Below are 19,146 nucleotides of genomic sequence, written 5' to 3'. Positions count from 1 at the left end.
TCACTGTTTCCAACGTCCCATGTACATGTTACCTGCAAGGAACATTTTGAAGCAGACTTCTAAAGCACACTGTCCAAAATGGTTTATGGATTCAGAGGTAAAGTGCAGAGCACAGATAAGTTATTCAATTAAGGACTCTCCTTCAGTTAACATTTCTTTAGTTGTGCAAATGAAGATCATCAGTCAATTAATGATGTTTTCCCATGAAGGCAGGATAACATTTAATGATTATGCATTTTCTAAGTAAATGCCCATGTGATTCAGGGCGAAGTGGCATATTGGATCCAAATTTGGCTCAGAGGCAGTAAGCAAAGGGTAATGTTTGATGGGTGTTTTTGTGACTGGAAGGATGATTCCAGTGGGGTTCTGCAGTTTTCAGTGCCAGATCCATTGCTTTTTATGGTATTTATCAATTATCTAAACTTGAATATAGGTGTTATGATTACGAAGTTTTCAGGTGTTATTAAAATAGGCAGTGGGTTGATAATGAAGAAGAAAGCTGGAGACTCCAGGAAGATATCAATCAACAGATAAGGGGGTAGAGCAGTGGCAAATGGAATTTACTCCAAAGATGTTAGTGATAGCGCATTTGTGGAGGGCTAACAAGGAAAGGGAATACACATCAACTGGTATGACATTGAGAAGTGTAGAGGAACAAAGGTAACTGGCATTGCTTGTCCGCAGATCCCTGAAGGTAGCTGGCCAGTTGGAAAAGTTGGTTAAGAAGTCATATGGAATGGTAGCATTTATTGGCAGAAGCAAGGAACAGAACAGCAAGTGGGTTATGCTAGAACTGTATAAAATTCTGGTTAGGCCACAGCTGGAGTACTGCGTGCAGTTCTAGTCACCGCATTGAAGGAAGGACGTGAATACGCTGGAGAGGGTACAGAGGAGATTTACGTAGTTGTTGCCGGGAGTGGAGCAACTTTGCTATGAGGACAGATTGGATAGGATGGGTTTGTTTTCCTTGGAACAGAGGAGGCTGATGGGCGACAGTATTGAGGTGTATAAAAATAGGAGGGGCCTAGATATTGTTGTTTAAAAGGGTCTATTTCACATAGCGGAGTGGTCAACAACGAGGCTGCATAATTTAAAAGAAATTAGTGTAAGGGTTAAAGGGGATTTGAAGTGAACATTCTGCATGCAGATGATTGTGGGGGTCTCAAACTCACTGCCTGAAAGTGTGGTGCAGGCAGAAACCCTCACCACATTTAACAAGTTCTTAGATGTGCACATGAAATGCAATAAGGTGCAGGGGGACACACCTAAAACTGGGCATTTGTTGGCCGGTGCAGATACGATGGGCTTAAATGACTCCTTCCATGCTGTAAACCTCTATGATTATATAATTATCGGTTAGGATTACTTTCATGATGCAAAACGTGGCATCAGATAATTAATGGTGTTTCCAGTGAAGAAGTGTTCGTGCAAGCTGGGGCTCGAACTCAGGAAGCTGAGATGAAGCATCTTATGAGGCTGCTGTTCGGTGTACGGGGAGCGTTGTCTCGAACGGTGGCATTTTGCAGCCCAGTGAAGGGCGGTAAACCGCTGTTTGATGCTGCATTCTCCGCTTTCCGCCGGCAGCGGCTGATTGGAGAGTGTGGGAGCGGAAGTTAGGGCTTGTCCCGCCCTCACTTATTCTGGAGCTGTGGAAGAGCGATTAGTCGATGGGTTTGTTTGTGGCTTTAATTTTCTGTTGTGAAGCTTGGTGGCGTGGCAGGATCCTTTAATAAAAGCTCACAGCTGACCAGAATGCACGGAATGTGCAGCTTTGAGATATGGTTTCTCCAGCGTCAGGGATGGAAACGGGAGGGAGTGAGAGACACTGTGAAGAATTTGAGTGTGAACAGAACTGCAGAGAGAAATCAGCAAATGGACCAGCATCGTGAGACTCTGCACTCTGTTAATATTGAACCACGAATATGAATGATTCAATTTTCGCTAATCATTAATTGAACACGTTTGCATAATGTTTCCGCCCGGTTTCGAACTGGGGACCTTTCGCGTGTGAGGCGAACGTGATAACCACTACACTACGGAAATGCTGTGGCAGCAGCATTGTTGGGAACATAACCAGAGCTTTAACCTCAACAGCTGGACTACACTTCTGGAGCTTGTGTCACGAGAATAGAATGACGGTGCTATATTTAGCAAGGTTGTGAATGTGGCAGGAATTGATCCCGTGTTTCTCTGCCTTTTTCCATAGGAACAGGAGTGGCCATTCCTCAGCAAGTGGTTAGAATCTGGAATACACTGCTGTAAAGGGCGTGGAGTCAGACTCAATCTTATCTTTCAAAACGGAGTTGGATAAGTATCCGAATGAAAAAAATTGCACAGCTGTGGGTAAGTGACAGGGGAGTGAGACTTGTTGAGAGTTGGCATGGGCTCGACGGGCTGCAACCATTCCCTTATTCTTTGATTGTATAAGTTAGTGGCACATTTAATAGTGTGCATGTCAGCAGAATATTGAAAGGGACATGGATTCAGTCGGCACAACGAGAGGCATCTGATTCAGAAGATTCGGGTGCACGAAAATTCGGGTTTAATGACTTTAAAAGCATCATTTTTGTTTTGTGAAGATTCGGTCAGAGAAATGTTTGGGAAAATAATCTTTTGCTGAAAAGGGCTCAGCACTTCATCTTCTTTTTGGCTGTTAGGGCCACACTTCTTTTCGATGGTATTCTTCCAGAATGTATATTTTCTTTGCTGTTTCACAATAACCAGTCCCTTGCACTACAGTCTATCTCACTGTTTCCAACGTCTCATGTACATGTTACCAGCAATGAACATTTTGATGCAGACTTCTAAAGCACAGTGTCCAAAATGGTTTATGGATTCAGAGGTAAAGTGCAGAGCACAGGTAAGTTATTCAATTAAGGATTCTCCTTCAGTTTACATTTCTTTAGTTGTGCAAATGAAGATCATCAGTCAATTAATGATGTTTTCCCATGAAGGCAGGATAACATTTAATGATTATGCATTTTCTAAGTAAAAGCCCATGTGATTCAGGGCAAAGTGGCAAATTGGATCCAAATTTGGCTCAGAGGCAGGAAGCAAAGGGTAATGTTTGATGGGTGTTTTTGTGACTGGAAGGATGTTTCCAGTGGGGCTCCACAGTTTTCAGTGCCAGATCCATTGCTTTTTATGGTATTTATCAATGATCTAAACTTGAATATAGGTGTTATGATTACGAAGTTTTCAGGTGTTATTAAAATAGGCAGTGTGATTGATAATGAAGAAGAAAGCTGGAGACTCCAGGAAGATATCAATCAACTGATAAGGGGGTAGAGCAGTGGCAAATTGAATTTAATCCAGAGATGTGAGAGATCGCGCATTTGTGGAGGGCTAACAAGGAAAGGGAATACACATCAACTGGTATGACATTGAGAAGTGTATAGGAACAAAGATAACTGGGATTGCTTGTCCACAGATCCCTGAAGGTAGCTGGTCAGTTGGAAAAGTTGGTTAAGAAGTCATATGGAATGGTTGCATTTATTGGCAGAAGCAAGGAACAGAACAGCAAGTGGGTTATGCAAGAACTTTATAAAATTCTGGTTAGGCCACAGCTGGAGTACTGCGTGCAGTTCTAGTCACCGCATTGAAGGAAGGACGTGAATACGCTGGAGAGGGTACAGAGGAGATTTACGTAGATGTTGCCGGGAGTGGAGCAACTTTGCTATGAGGACAGATTGGATTGGATGGGTTTGTTTTCCATGGAACAGAGGAGGCTGATGGGCGACAGAATTGAGGTGCATAAAAATAGGTGGGGCCTAGATATTGTTGATTAAAAGGATCTATTTCACATAATGGAGTGGTCAACAACCAGGCTGCATAATTTAAAAGTAATTAGTGTGAGGGTTAAAGGGGATTTGAAGTGAACATGCTGCATGCAGATGTTTGTGGGGGTCTCAAACTCACTGTCTGAAAGTGTGGTGCAGGCAGAAACCCTCACCACATTTAACAAGTTCTGAGATGTGCACATGAAATGCAATAAGGTGCAGGGGGACACACCTAAAACTGGACATTTGTTGGCCGGTGCAGATACGATGGGCTTAAATGACTCCTTCCATGCTGTAAACCTCTATGATTATATAATTATCGGTTAGGATTACTTTCATGATGCAAAACGTGGCAATCAGATAATTAATGGTGTTTCCAGTGAAGAAGTATTCATGCAAGCTGGGGCTCGAACTCAGGAAGCTGAGATGAAGCATCTTATGAGGCTGCTGTTTGGTGTACGGGGAGCGTTGTCTCGAACGGTGGCATTTTGCAGCCCAGTGAAGGGCGGTAAACCGCTGTTTGATGCTGCATTCTCCGCTTTCCGCCGGCAGCGGCTGATTGGAGAGTGTGGGAGCGGAAGTTAGGACTTGTCCCGCCCTCACTCACTCTGGAGCTGGGGAAGAGCGATTAGTCGATGGGTTTGTTTGTGGCTTTAATTTTCTGTTGTGAAGCGTGGTGGCGTGGCAGGATCCTTTAATAATCTCTCACAGCTGACCTGAATGTACGGAATGTGCAGCTTTGAGATATGGTTTCTCCAGCGTCAGGGCTGGAAACGGGAGGGAGTGTGAGACACTGTGTAGAATTTGAGTGCGAACAGAACTGCAGAGAGAAATCAGCAAATGGACCAACATCGTGAGACACTGCACTCTGTTAATATTGAACCACTAATATGAATGATTTAATTTTATCTAATCATTAATTGAACACGTTTGCATAATGTTTCCGCCCGGTTTCGAACCGGGGACCTTTCGCGTGTGAGGCGAACGTGATAACCACTACACTACGGAAACGCTGTGGCAGTAACATTGTTGGGAACATAACCAGAGCTTTAACCTCAACAGCTGGACTACACTTCTGGAACTTGTGTCACGAGAATAGAATGACGGTGCTATATTTAGCAATGTTGTGAGTGAGGCAGGAATTGATCCCGTGTTTCTCTGCCTTTATGCATAGGAACAGGAGTGGCCATTCCTCAGCAAGTAGTTAGAATCTGGAATACATTGCTCTGAAGGGCGGTGGAGTCAGACTCAATCTTATCTTTCAAAACGGAGTTGGATAAGTATCCGAATGAAAAAAATTGCACAGCTGTGGGTAAATGACAGGGGAGTGAGACTTGTTGAGAGTTGGCATGGGCTCGACGGGCTGCAACCATTCCCTTATTCTTTGATTCTATAAGTTAGTGGCACATTTAATAGTGTGCATGTCAGCAGAATATTGAAAGGGACATGGATTCAGTCGGCACAACGAGAGGCATCTGATTCAGAAGATTCGGGTGCACGAAAATTCGGGTTTAATGACTTTAAAAGCATCATTTTTGTTTTGTGAAGATTCGGTCAGGGAAAGGATTGGGAAAATAATTTTTTGCTGAAAAGGGCTCAGCACTTCATCTTCTTTTTGGCTGTTAGGGTCACACTTCTTTTCGATGGTATTCTTCCAGAATGTATATTTTCTTTGCTGTTCCACAATAACCAGTCCCTTGCACTACAGTCTATCTCACTGTTTCCAACGTCTCATGTACATGTTACCAGCAATGAACATTTTGAAGCAGATTTCTAAAGCACAGTGTCCAAAATGGTTTATGGATTCAGAGGTAAAGTGCAGAGCACAGATAAGTTATTCAATTAAGGACTCTCTTTCAGTTAACATTTCTTTAGTTGTGCAAATGAAGATCATCAGTCAATTAATGATGTTTTCTCATGAAGGCAGGATAACATTTAATGATTATGCATTATCTAAGTAAAAGCCCATGTGATTCAGGGCGAAGTGGCACATTGGATCCAAATTTGGCTCAGAGGCAGGAAGCAAAGGGTAATGTTTGATGGGTGTTTTTGTGACTGGAAGTATGTTTCCAGTGGGGTTCCGCAGTTTTCAGTGCCAGATCCATTGCTTTTTATGGTATTTATCAATGATCTAAACTTGAATATAGGTGTTATGATGACGAAGTTTTCAGGTGTTATTAAAATAGGCAGTGGGTTGATAATGAAGAAGAAAGCTGGAGACTCCAGGAAGATATCAATCAACTGATAAGGGGGTAGAGCAGTGGCAAATGGAATTTAATCCAGATATGTGAGAGATCGCGCATTTGTGGAGGGCTAACAAGGAAAGGGAATACACATCAACTGGTATGACATTGAGAAGTGTAGAGGAACAAACGTAACTGGGATTGCTTGTGCACAGATCCCTGAAGGTAGCTGGTCAGTTGGAAAAGTTGGTTAAGAAGTCATATGGAATGGTTGCATTTATTGGCAGAAGCAAGGAACAGAACAGCAAGTGGGTTTTGCTAGAACTGTATAAAATTCTGGTTAGGCCACAGCTGGAGTACTGCGTGCAGTTCTAGTCACCGCATTGAAGGAAGGACGTGAATACGCTGGAGAGGGTACAGAGGAGATTTACGTAGATGTTGCCGGGAGAGGAGCAACTTTGCTATGAGGACAGATTGGATAGGATGGGTTTGTTTTCCTTGGAACAGAGGAGGCTGATGGGCGACAGCATTAATGTGTAAATAAAAAGGAGGGGCCTAGATATTGTTGATTAAAAGGGTCTATTTCACAGAGTGGAGTGGTCAACAACCAGGCTGCATAATTTAAAAGTAATTAGTGTAAGGGTTAAAGGGGATTTGAAGTGAACATTCTGCATGCAGATGTTTGTGGGGGTCTCAAACTCACTGCCTGAAAGTGTGGTGCAGGCAGAAACCCTCACCACATTTAACAAGTTCTGAGATGTGCACATGAAATGCAATAAGGTGCAGGGGGACACACCTAAAACTGGACATTTGTTGGCCGGTGCAGATACGATGGGCTTAAATGACTCCTTCCATGCTGTAAACCTCTATGATTATATAATTATCGGTTAGGATTACTTTCATGATGCAAAACGTGGCAATCAGATAATTAATGGTGTTTCCAGTGAAGAAGTGTTCGTGCAAGCTGGGGCTCGAACTCAGGTAGCTGAGATGAAGCATCTTATGAGGCTGCTGTTCGGTGTACGGGTAGCGTTGTCTCGAACGGTGGCATTTTGCAGCCCAGTGAAGGGCGGTAAACCGCTGTTTGATGCTGCATTCTCCGCTTTCCGCCGGCAGCGGCTGATTGGAGAGTGTGGGAGCGGAAGTTAGGGCTTGTCCCGCCCTCACTCACTCTGGAGCTGGGGAAGAGCGATTAGTCGATGGGTTTGTTTGTGGCTTTAATTTTCTGGTGTGAAGCGTGGTGGCGTGGCAGGATCCTTTAATAATCTCTCACAGCTGACCTGAATGCACGGAATGTGCAGCTTTGAGATATGGTTTCTCCAGCGTCAGGGCTGGAAACGGGAGGGAGTGAGAGATACTGTGTAGAATTTGAGTGTGAACAGAACTGTAGAGAGAAATCATCAAATGGAACAGCATCGTGAGACACTGCACTCTGTTAATATTGAACCACTAATATGAATGATTTAATTTTATCTAATCATTAATTGAACACGTTTGCATAATGTTTCCACCCGGTTTCCTTTCGCGTGTGAGGCGAACGTGATAACCACTACACTACGGAAACGCTGCGGCAGTAACCTTGTTGGGAACATAACCAGAGCTTTAACCTCAACAGCTGGACTACACTTCTGGAGCTTGTGTCACGAGAATAGAATAACGGTGCGATATTTAGCAAGTTTGTGAGTGTGGCAGGAATTGATCACGTGTTTCTCTGCCTTTATACATAGGAACAGGAGTGGCCATTCCTCAGCAAGTGGTTAGAATCTGGAATACACTTCTCTAAAGGGCGGTGGAGTCAGACTCAATCTTATCTTTTAAAACGGAGTTGGATAAGTATCCGAATGCAAAAAATTGCACAGCTGTGGGTAAATGACAGGGGAGTGAGACTTGTTGAGAGTTGGCATGGGCTCGACGGGCTGCAACCATTCCCTTATTCTTTGATTGTATGCGTTAGTGGCACATTTAATAATGTGCATGTCAGCAGAATATTGAAAGGGACATGGATTCAGTAGGCACAACGAGAGGCATCTGATTCAGAAGATTCGGGTGCACGAAAATTCGGGTTTAATGACTTTAAAAGCATCATTTTTGTTTTGTGAAGATTCGGTCAGAGAAATGTTTGGGAAAAGAATTTTTTGCTGAAAAGAACTCAGCACTTCATCTTCTTTTTGGCTGTTAGGGTCACACTTCTTTTCGATGGTATTCTTCCAGAATGTATATTTTCTTTGCTGTTTCACAATAATCAGTCCCTTGCACTACAGTCTATCTCACTGTTTCCAACTTCCCATGTACATGTTACCAGCAATGAACATTTTGAAGCAGGCAGAAACCCTCACCACATTTAACAAGTTCTTAGACGTGCACATGAAATGCAATAAGGTGCAGGGGTACACACCTAAAACTTGGCATTTGTTGGCCGGTGCTGATACGATGGGCTTAAATTACTCCTTCCATGCTGTAAACCTCTATGATTATATAATTATCGGTTAGGATTACTTTCATAATGCAAAACGTGGCAATCAGATAATTAATGGTGTTTCCAGTGAAGAAGTGTTCGTGCAAGCTGGGGCTCGAACTCAGGAAGCTGAGATGAAGCATCTTATGAGGCTACTGTTCGGTGTACGGGGAGCGTTCTATCGAACGGTGGCATTTTGCAGCCCAGTGAAGGGCGGTAAACCGCTGTTTGATGCTGCATTCTCCGCTTTCCGCCGGCAGCGGCTGATTGGAGAGTGTGGGAGCGGAAGTTAGGGCTTGTCCCGCCCTCACTCACTCTGGAGCTGGGGAAGAGCGATTCGTCGATGGGTTTGTTTGTGGCTTCAATTTTCTGTTGTGAAGCGTGGTGGCGTGGCAGGATCCTTTAATAATCTCTCACAGCTGACCTGAATGCACGGAATGTGCAGCTTTGAGATATGGTTTCTCCAGCGTCAGGGCTGGAAACGGGAGGGAGTGAGAGACACTGTGTTAAATTTTAGTGTGGACAGAACTGTAGAGAGAAGTCAGCAAATGGAACAGCATCGTGAGACACTGCACTCTGTTAATATTGAACCACTAATATGAATGATTTAATTTTATCTAATCATTAATTGAACACGTTTGCATAATGTTTCCGCCCGGTTTCGAACCAGGGACCTTTCGCGTGTGAGGCGAACGTGATAACCACTACACTACGGAAACGCTGTGCCAGTAACGTTGTTGGGAACATAACCAGAGCTTTAACCTCAACAGCTGGACTACACTTCTCGAGCTTGTGTCACGAGAATAGAATGACGGTGCTATATTTCGCAAGGTTGTGAGTGAGGCAGGAATTGATCCCGTGTTTCTCTGCCTTTATACATAGGAACAGGAGTGGCCATTCCTCAGCAAGTAGTTAGAATCTGGAATACATTGCTCTAAAGGGCGGTGGAGTCAGACTCAATCTTATCTTTCAAAACGGAGCTGGATAAGTATCCGAATGAAAAAAATTGCACAGCTGTGGGTAAGTGACAGGGGAGTGAGACATGTTGAGAGTTGGCATGGGCTCGACGGGCTGCAACCATTCCCTTATTCTTTGATTCTAGAAGTTAGTGGCACATTTAATAGTGTGCATGTCAGCAGAATATTGAAAGGGACATGGATTCAGTCGGCACAACGAGAGGCATCTGATTCAGAAGATTCGGGTGCACGAAAATTCGGGTTTAATGACTTTAAAAGCATCATTTTTGTTTTGTGAAGATTCGGTCAGAGAAATGTTTGGGAAAATAATTTTTTGCTGAAAAGGGCTCAGCACTTCATCTTCTTTTTGGCTGTTCGGGTCACACTTCTTTTCGATGGTATTCTTCCAGAATGTATATTTTCTTTGCTGTTTCACAATAACCAGTCCCTTGCACTACAGTCTATCTCACTGTTTCCAACGTCTCATGTACATGTTACCAGCAATGAACATTTTGAAGCAGACTTCTAAAGCACAGTGTCCAAAATGGTTTATGGATTCAGAGGTAAAGTGCAGAGCACAGCGAAGTTATTCAATTAAGGACTCTCCTTCAGTTAACATTTCTTTAGTTGTGCAAATGAAGATCATCAGTCAATTAATGATGTTTTCCCATGAAGGCAGGATAACATTTAATGATTATGCATTTTCTAAGTAAAAGCCCATGTGATTCAGGGCGAAGTGGCATATTGGATCCAAATTTGGCTCAGAGGCAGGAAGCAAAGGGTAATGTTTGATGGGTGTTTTTGTGACTGGAAGTATGTTTCCAGTGGGGTTCCGCAGTTTTCAGTGCCAGATCCATTGCTTTTTATGGTATTTATCAATGATCTAAACTTGAATATAGGTGTTATGATGACGAAGTTTTCAGGTGTTATTAAAATAGGCAGTGGGTTGACAATGAAGAAGAAAGCTGGAGACTCCAGGAAGATATCAATCAACTGATAAGGGGGTAGAGCAGTGGCAAATGGAATTTAATCCAGAGATGTGAGAGATCGCGCATTTGTGGAGGGCTAGCAAGGAAAGGGAATACACATCAACTGGTATGACATTGAGAAGTGTAGAGGAACAAAGGTAACTGGGATTGCTTGTCCACAGATCCCTGAAGGTAGCTGGAAAGTTGGAAAAGTTGGTTAAGAAGGTCATATGGAATGGTTGCATTTATTGGCAGAAGCAAGGAACAGAACAGCAAGTGGGTTATGCTAGAACTGTATAAAATTCTGGTTAGGCCACAGCTGGAGTACTGCGTGCAGTTCTAGTCACCGCATTGAAGGAAGGACGTGAATACGCTGGAGAGGGTACAGAGGAGATTTACGTAGATGTTGCCGGGAGTGGAGCAACTTTGCTATGAGAACAGATTGGATAGGATGGGTTTGTTTTCCTTGGAACAGAGGAGCCTGATGGGCGACAGCATTGAGGTGTATAAAAATAGGAGGGGCCTAGATATTGTTGAGTAAAAGGGTCTATTTCACATAGTGGAGTGGTCAACAACCAGGCTGCATAATTTAAAAGTAATTAGTGTAAGGGTTAAAGTGGATTTGAAGTGAACATTCTGCATGCAGATGTTTGTGGGGGTCTCAAACTCACTGCCTGAAAGTGTGGTGCAGGCAGAAACCCTCACCACATTTAACAAGTTCTGAGATGTGCACATGAAATGCAATAAGGTGCAGGGGGACACACCTAAAAGTGGGCATTTGTTGGCCGGTGCAGATACGATGGGCTTAAATGACTCCTTCCATGCTGTAAACCTCTATGATTATATAATTATCGGTAAGGATTACTTTCATGATGCAAAACGTGGCAATCAGATAATTAATGGTGTTTCCAGTGAAGAAGTGTTCGTGCAAGCTGGGGCTCGAAGTCAGGAAGCTGAGATGAAGCATCTTATGAGGCTGCTGTTAGGTGTACGGGGAGCGTTGTCTCGAACGGTGGCATTTTGCAGCCCAGTGAAGGGCGGTAAACCGCTGTTTGATGCTGCATTCTCCGCTTTCCGCCGGCAGCGGCTGATTGGAGAGTGTGGGAGCGGAAGTTAGGGCTTGTCCCGCCCTCACTCACTCTGGAGCTGGGGAAGAGCGATTATTCGATGGGTTTGTTTGTGGCTTTAATTTTCTGTTGTGAAGCGTGGTGGCGTGGCAGGATCCTTTAATAATCTCTCACAGCTGACCTGAATGCACGGAATGTGCAGCTTTGAGATATGGTTTCTCCAGCGTCAGGGCTGGAAACGGGAGGGAGTGAGAGACACTGTGTAGAATTTGAGTGTGAACAGAACTGCAGAGAGAAATCAGCAAATGGAACAGCATCGTGAGACACTGTACTCTGTTAATATTGAACCACTAATATGAATGATTTAATTTTATACAATCATTAATTGAACACGTTTGCATAATGTTTCCGCCCGGTTTCGAACCAGGGACCTTTCGCGTGTGAGGCAAACGTGATAACCACTACACTACGGAAACGCTGTGGCAGTAACATTGTTGGGAACATAACCAGAGCTTTAACCTCAACAGCTGGACTACACTTCTCGAGCTTGTGTCACGAGAATAGAATGACGGTGCTATATTTCGCAAGGTTGTGAGTGTGGCAGGCATTGATCCCGTGTTTCTCTGCCTTTATACATAGGAACAGGAGTGGCCATTCCTCAGCAAGTGGTTAGAATCTGGAATACACTGCTCCAAAGGGCGGTGGAGTCAGACTCAATCTTATCTTTCAAAACGGAGTTGGATAAATATCCGAATGAAAAAAATTGCACAGCTGTGGGTAAATGACAGGGGAGTGAGACTTGTTGAGAGTTGGCATGGGCTCGACGGGCTGCAACCATTCCCTTATTCTTCGATTTTATAAGTTAGTGGCACATTTAATAGTGTGCATGTCAGCAGAATATTGAAAGGGACATGGATTCAGTCGGCACAACGAGAGGCATCTGATTCAGAAGATTCGGGTGCACGAAAATTCGGGTTTAATGACTTTAAAAGCATCACTTTTGTTTTGTGAAGATTCGGTCAGAGAAATGTTTGGGAAAATAATTTTTTGCTGAGAAGGGCTCAGCACTTCATCTTCTTTTTGGCTGTTAGGGCCACACTCCTTTTCGATGTTATTATTCCAGAATGCATATTTTCTTTGCTGTTTCACAATAAGCAGTCCCTTGCACTACAGTCTATCTCACTGTTTCGAACGTCTCATGTACATGTTACCAGCAATGAACATTTTGAAGCAGACTTCTAAAGCACAGTGTCCAAAATGGTTTATGGATTCAGAGGTAAAGTGCAGAGCACAGCTAAGTTATTCAATTAAGGACTCTCCTTCAGTTAACATTTCTTTAGTTGTGCAAATGAAGATCATCAGTCAATTAATGATGTTTTCCTATGAAGGCAGGATAACATTTAATGATTATGCATTTTATAAGTAAAAGCCCATGTGATTCAGGGCGGAGTGGCAAATTGGATCCAAATTTGGCTCAGACAAGGAAGCAAAGGGTAATGTTTGATGGGTGTTTTTGTGACTGGAAGGATGTTTCCAGTGGGGTTCCACAGTTTTCAGTGCCAGATCCATTGCTTTTTATGGTATTTATCAATGAACTAAACTTGAATATAGGTGTTATGATTACGAAGTTTTCAGGTGTTATTAAAATAGGCAGTGTGATTGATAATGAAGAAGAAAGCTGGAGACTCCAGCAAGATATCTTTCAACTGATAAGGGGGTAGAGCAGTGGCAAATGGAATTTAATCCAGTGATGTGAGAGATCGCGCATTTGTGGAGGGCTAACAAGGAAAGGGAATACACATCAACTGGTATGACATTGAGAAGTGTAGAGGAACAAAGGTAATTGGGATTGCTTGTCCACAGATCCCTGAAGGTAGCTGGTCAGTTGGAAAAGTTGGTTAAGAAGTCATATGGAATGGTTGCATTTATTGGCAGAAGCAAGGAACAGAACAGCAAGTGGGTTTTGCTAGAACTGTATAAAATTCTGGTTCGGTTACAGCTGGAGTACTGCGTGCAGTTCTAGTCACCGCATTGAAGGAAGGACGTGAATACGCTGGAGAGGGTACAGAGGAGATTTACGTAGATGTTGCCGGGAGTGGAGCAACTTTGCTATGAGGACAGATTGGATTGGATGGGTTTGTTTTCCTTGGAACAGAGGAGGCTGATGGGCGACAGAATTGAGGTGCATAAAAATAGGTGGGGCCTAGATATTGTTGATTAAAAGGATCTATTTCACATAATGGAGTGGTCAACAACCAGGCTGCATAATTTAAAAGTAATTAGTGTAAGGGTTAAAGGGGATTTGAAGTGAACATGCTGCATGCAGATGTTTGTGGGGGTCTCAAACTCACTGCCTGAAAGTGTGGTGCAGGCAGAAACCCTCACCACATTTAACAAGTTCTTAGATGTGCACATGAAATGCAATAAGGTGCAGGGGGACACACCTAAAACTGGACATTTGTTGGCCGGTGCAGATACGATGGGCTTAAATGACTCCTTCCATGCTGTAAACCTCTATGATTATATAATTATCGGTTTGGATTACTTTCATGATGCAAAACGTGGCAATCAGATAATTAATGGTGTTTCCAGTGAAGAAGTATTCATGCAAGCTGGGGCTCGAACTCAGGAAGCTGAGATGAAGCATCTTATGAGGCTGCTGTTTGGTGTACGGGGAGCGTTGTCTCGAACGGTGGCATTTTGCAGCCCAGTGAAGGGCGGTAAACCGCTGTTTGATGCTGCATTCTCCGCTTTCCGCCGGCAGCGGCTGATTGGAGAGTGTGGGAGCGGAAGTTAGGACTTGTCCCGCCCTCACTCACTCTGGAGCTGGGGAAGAGCGATTAGTCGATGGGTTTGTTTGTGGCTTTAATTTTCTGTTGTGAAGCGTGGTGGCGTGGCAGGATCCTTTAATAATCTCTCACAGCTGACCTGAATGCACGGAATGTGCAGCTTTGAGATATGGTTTCTCCAGCGTCAGGGCTGGAAACGGGAGGGAGTGAGAGACACTGTGTAGAATTTGAGTGTGAACAGAACTGCAGAGAGAAATCAGCAAATGGACCAACATCGTGAGGCACTGCACTCTGTTAATATTGAACCACTAATATGAATGATTTAATTTTATCTAATCATTAATTGAATACGTTTGCATAATGTTTCCGCCCGGTTTCGAACCGGGGACTTTTCGCGTGTGAGGCGAACGTGATAACCACTACACTACTGAAACGCTGTGGCAGTAACATTGTTGGGAACATAACCAGAGCTTTAACCTCAACAGCTGGACTACACTTCTGGAGCTTGTGTCACGAGAATAGAATGACGGTGCTATATTTAGCAAGGTTGTGAATGAGGCAGGAATTGATCCCGTGTTTCTCTGCCTTTATGCATAGGAACAGGAGTGGCCATTCCTCAGCAAGTAGTTAGAATCTGGAATACATTGCTCTGAAGGGCGGTGGAGTCAGACTCAATCTTATCTTTCAAAACGGAGTTGGATAAGTATCCGAATGAAAAAAATTGCACAGCTGTGGGTAAATGACAGGGGAGTGAGACTTGTTGAGAGTTGGCATGGGCTCGACGGGCTGCAACCATTCCCTTATTCTTTGATTCTATAAGTTAGTGGCACATTTAATAGTGTGCATGTCAGCAGAATATTGAAAGGGACATGGATTCAGTCGGCACAACGAGAGGCATCTGATTCAGAAGATTCGGGTGCACGAAAATTCGGGTTTAATGACTTTAAAAGCATCATTTTTGTTTTGTGAAGATTCGGTCAGGGAAAAGATTGGGAAAATAATTTTTTGCTGAAAAGGGCTCAGCACTTCATCTTCTTTTTGGCTGTTAGGGTCACACTTCTTTTCGATGGTATTCTTCCAGAATGTATATTTTCTTTGCTGTTTCACAATAACCAGTCCCTTGCACTACAGTCTATCTCACTGTTTCCAACGTCTCATGTACATGTTACCAGCAATGAACATTTTGAAGCAGACTTCTAAAGCACAGTGTCCAAAATGGTTTATGGATTCAGAGGTAAAGTGCAGAGCACAGATAAGTTATTCAATTAAGGACTCTCTTTCAGTTAACATTTCTTTAGTTGTGCAAATGAAGATCATCAGTCAATTAATGATGTTTTCTCATGAAGGCAGGATAACATTTAATGATTATGCATTATCTAAGTAAAAGCCCATGTGATTCAGGGCGAAGTGGCACATTGGATCCAAATTTGGCTCAGAGGCAGGAAGCAAAGGGTAATGTTTGATGGGTGTTTTTGTGACTGGAAGTATGTTTCCAGTGGGGTTCCGCAGTTTTCAGTGCCAGATCCATTGCTTTTTATGGTATTTATCAATGATCTAAACTTGAATATAGGTGTTATGATGACGAAGTTTTCAGGTGTTATTAAAATAGGCAGTGGGTTGATAATGAAGAAGAAAGCTGGAGACTCCAGGAAGATATCAATCAACTGATAAGGGGGTAGAGCAGTGGCAAATGGAATTTAATCCAGAGATGTGAGAGATCGCGCATTTGTGGAGGGCTAACAAGGAAAGGGAATACACATCAACTGGTATGACATTGAGAAGTGTAGAGGAACAAAGGTAACTGGGATTGCTTGTGCACAGATCCCTGAAGGTAGCTGGTCAGTTGGAAAAGTTGGTTAAGAAGTCATATGGAATGGTTGCATTTATTGGAAGAAGCAAGGAACAGAACAGCAAGTGGGTTTTGCTAGAACTGTATAAAATTCTGGTTAGGCCACAGCTGGAGTACTGCGTGCAGTTCTAGTCACCGCATTGAAGGAAGGACGTGAATACGCTGGAGAGGGTACAGAGGAGATTTACGTAGATGTTGCCGGGAGAGGAACAACTTTGCTATGAGGACAGATTGGATAGGATGGGTTTGTTTTCCTTGGAACAGAGGAGGCTGATGGGCGACAGCATTAAGGTGTAAATAAAAAGGAGGGGCCTAGATATTGTTGATTAAAAGGGTCTATTTCACAGAGTGGAGTGGTCAACAACCAGGCTGCATAATTTAAAAGTAATTAGTGTAAGGGTTAAAGGGGATTTGAAGTGAACATTCTGCATGCAGATGTTTGTGGGGGTCTCAAACTCACTGCCTGAAAGTGTGGTGCAGGCAGAAACCCTCACCACATTTAACAAGTTCTGAGATGTGCACATGAAATGCAATAAGGTGCAGGGGGACACATCTAAAACTGGACATTTGTTGGCCGGTGCAGATACGATGGGCTTAAATGACTCCTTCCATGCTGTAAACCTCTATGATTATATAATTATCGGTTAGGATTACTTTCATGATGCAAAACGTGGCAATCGGATAATTAATGGTGTTTCCAGTGAAGAAGTGTTCGTGCAAGCTGGGGCTCGAACTCAGGTAGCTGAGATGAAGCATCTTATGAGGCTGCTGTTCGGTGTACGGGTAGCGTTGTCTCGAACGGTGGCATTTTGCAGCCCAGTGAAGGGCGGTAAACCGCTGTTTGATGCTGCATTCTCCGCTTTCCGCCGGCAGCGGCTGATTGGAGAGTGTGGGAGCGGAAGTTAGGGCTTGTCCCGCCCTCACTCACTCTGGAGCTGGGGAAGAGCGATTAGTCGATGGGTTTGTTTGTGGCTTTAATTTTCTGGTGTGAAGCGTGGTGGCGTGGCAGGATCCTTTAATAATCTCTCACAGCTGACCTGAATGCACGGAATGTGCAGCTTTGAGATATGGTTTCTCCAGCGTCAGGGCTGGAAACGGGAGGGAGTGAGAGATACTGTGTAGAATTTGAGTGTGAACAGAACTGTAGAGAGAAATCATCAAATGGAACAGCATCGTGAGACACTGCACTCTGTTAATATTGAACCACTAATATGAATGATTTAATTTTATCTAATCATTAATTGAACACGTTTGCATAATGTTACCGCCCGGTTTCCTTTCGCGTGTGAGGCGAACGTGATAACCACTACACTACGGAAACGCTGTGGCAGTAACATTGTTGGGAACATAACCAGAGCTTTAACCTCAACAGCTGGACTACACTTCTGGAGCTTGTGTCACGAGAACAGAATGACGGTGCTATATTTAGCAAGGTTGTGAGTGTGGCAGGAAGTGATCCCGTGTTTCTCTGCCTTTATACATAGGAACAGAAGTGGCCATTCCTCAGCAAGTGGTTAGAATCTGGAATACACTGCTCTAAAGGGCGGTGGAGTCAGACTCAATCTTATCTTTTAAAACGGAGTTGGATAAGTATCCGAATGCAAAAAATTGCACAGCTGTGGGTAAATGACAGGGGAGTGAGACTTGTTGAGAGTTGGCATGGGCTCGACGGGCTGCAACCATTCCCTTATTCTTTGATTGTGTAAGTTAGTGGCACATTTAATAGTGTGCATGTCAGCAGAATATGGAAAGGGACATGGATTCAGTAGGCACAACGAGAGGCATCTGATTCAGAAGATTCGGGTGCACGAAAATTCGGGTTTAATGACTTTAAAAGCATCATTTTTGTTTTGTGAAGATTCGGTCAGAGAAATGTTTGGGAAAATAATTTTTTGCTGAAAAGAACTCAGCACTTCATCTTCTTTTTGGCTGTTAGGGTCACACTTCTTTTCGATGGTATTCTTCCAGAATGTATATTTTCTTTGCTGTTTCACAATAATCAGTCCCTTGCACTATAGTCTATCTCACTGTTTCCAACTTTCCATGTACATGTTACCAGCAATGAACATTTTGAAGCAGGCAGAAATCCTCACCACATTTAACAAGTTCTTAGACGTGCACATGAAATGCAATAAGGTGCAGGGGTACACACCTAAAACTTGGCATTTGTTGGCCGGTGCAGATACGATGGGCTTAAATGACTGCTTCCATGCTGTAAACCTCTATGATTATATAATTATCGGTAAGGATTACTTTCATGATGCAAAACGTGGCAATCAGATAATTAATGGTGTTTCCAGTGAAGAAGTGTTCGTGCAAGCTGGGGCTCGAAGTCAGGAAGCTGAGATGAAGCATCTTATGAGGCTGCTGTTCGGTGTACGGGGGGCGTTGTCTCGGACGGTGGCATTTTGCAGCCCAGTGAAGGGCGGTAAACCGCTGTTTGATGCTGCATTCTCCGCTTTCCGCCGGCAGCGGTTGATTGGAGAGTGTGGGAGCGGAAGTTAGGGCTTGTCCCGCCCTCACTCACTCTGGAGCTGGGGAAGAGCGATTATTCGATGGGTTTGTTTGTGGCTTTAATTTTCTGTTGTGAAGCGTGGTGGCGTGGCAGGATCCTTTAATAATCTCTCACAGCTGACCTGAATGCACGGAATGTGCAGCTTTGAGATATGGTTTCTCCAGCGTCAGGGCTGGAAACGGGAGGGAGTGAGAGACACTGTGTAGAATTTGAGTGTGAACAGAACTGCAGAGAGAAATCAGCAAATGGAACAGCATCGTGAGACACTGTACTCTGTTAATATTGAACCACTAATATGAATGATTTAATTTTATACAATCATTAATTGAACACGTTTGCATAATGTTTCCGCCCGGTTTCGAACCGGGGACCTTTCGCGTGTGAGGCAAACGTGATAACCACTACACTACGGAAACGCTGTGGCAGTAACATTGTTGGGAACATAACCAGAGCTTTAACCTCAACAGCTGGACCACACTTCTGGAGCTTGTGTCACGAGAATAGAATGACGGTGCTATATTTAGCAAGGTTGTGAGTGTGGCAGGCATTGATCCCGTGTTTCTCTGCCTTTATACATAGGAACAG

The 19,146-nt window shown here is 43.6% G+C and overlaps 6 non-coding genes across 6 annotated transcripts; all 6 read right to left on the bottom strand.

Annotated features, from left to right (window-relative positions):
• Positions 1–1,970: 1,970 nt before the first annotated feature.
• On the bottom strand, positions 1,971–2,043 carry trnav-cac (transfer RNA valine (anticodon CAC)). Its single transcript has one exon. It is a non-coding gene; the product is annotated as a tRNA-Val (tRNA).
• A 2,674-nt stretch (positions 2,044–4,717) lies between these two features.
• trnav-cac (transfer RNA valine (anticodon CAC)) lies at positions 4,718–4,790 on the bottom strand. Its single transcript has one exon. It is a non-coding gene; the product is annotated as a tRNA-Val (tRNA).
• Positions 4,791–9,063: 4,273 nt separating this feature from the next.
• On the bottom strand, positions 9,064–9,136 carry trnav-cac (transfer RNA valine (anticodon CAC)). The gene has a single exon. It is a non-coding gene; the product is annotated as a tRNA-Val (tRNA).
• Positions 9,137–11,811: 2,675 nt separating this feature from the next.
• trnav-cac (transfer RNA valine (anticodon CAC)) lies at positions 11,812–11,884 on the bottom strand. Its single transcript has one exon. It is a non-coding gene; the product is annotated as a tRNA-Val (tRNA).
• Positions 11,885–14,558: 2,674 nt separating this feature from the next.
• trnav-cac (transfer RNA valine (anticodon CAC)) lies at positions 14,559–14,631 on the bottom strand. Its single transcript has one exon. It is a non-coding gene; the product is annotated as a tRNA-Val (tRNA).
• A 4,273-nt stretch (positions 14,632–18,904) lies between these two features.
• On the bottom strand, positions 18,905–18,977 carry trnav-cac (transfer RNA valine (anticodon CAC)). The gene has a single exon. It is a non-coding gene; the product is annotated as a tRNA-Val (tRNA).
• Between the last annotated feature and the right edge of the window lie 169 nt (positions 18,978–19,146).

Source organism: Pristiophorus japonicus, chromosome 3 (genome assembly GCF_044704955.1).
Source record: "Pristiophorus japonicus isolate sPriJap1 chromosome 3, sPriJap1.hap1, whole genome shotgun sequence".
NCBI lineage: Eukaryota > Metazoa > Chordata > Chondrichthyes > Pristiophoridae > Pristiophorus > Pristiophorus japonicus.
Note: the sequence above shows the minus strand (reverse complement) of the source record. Positions and strands in the feature narration are given on the sequence as shown.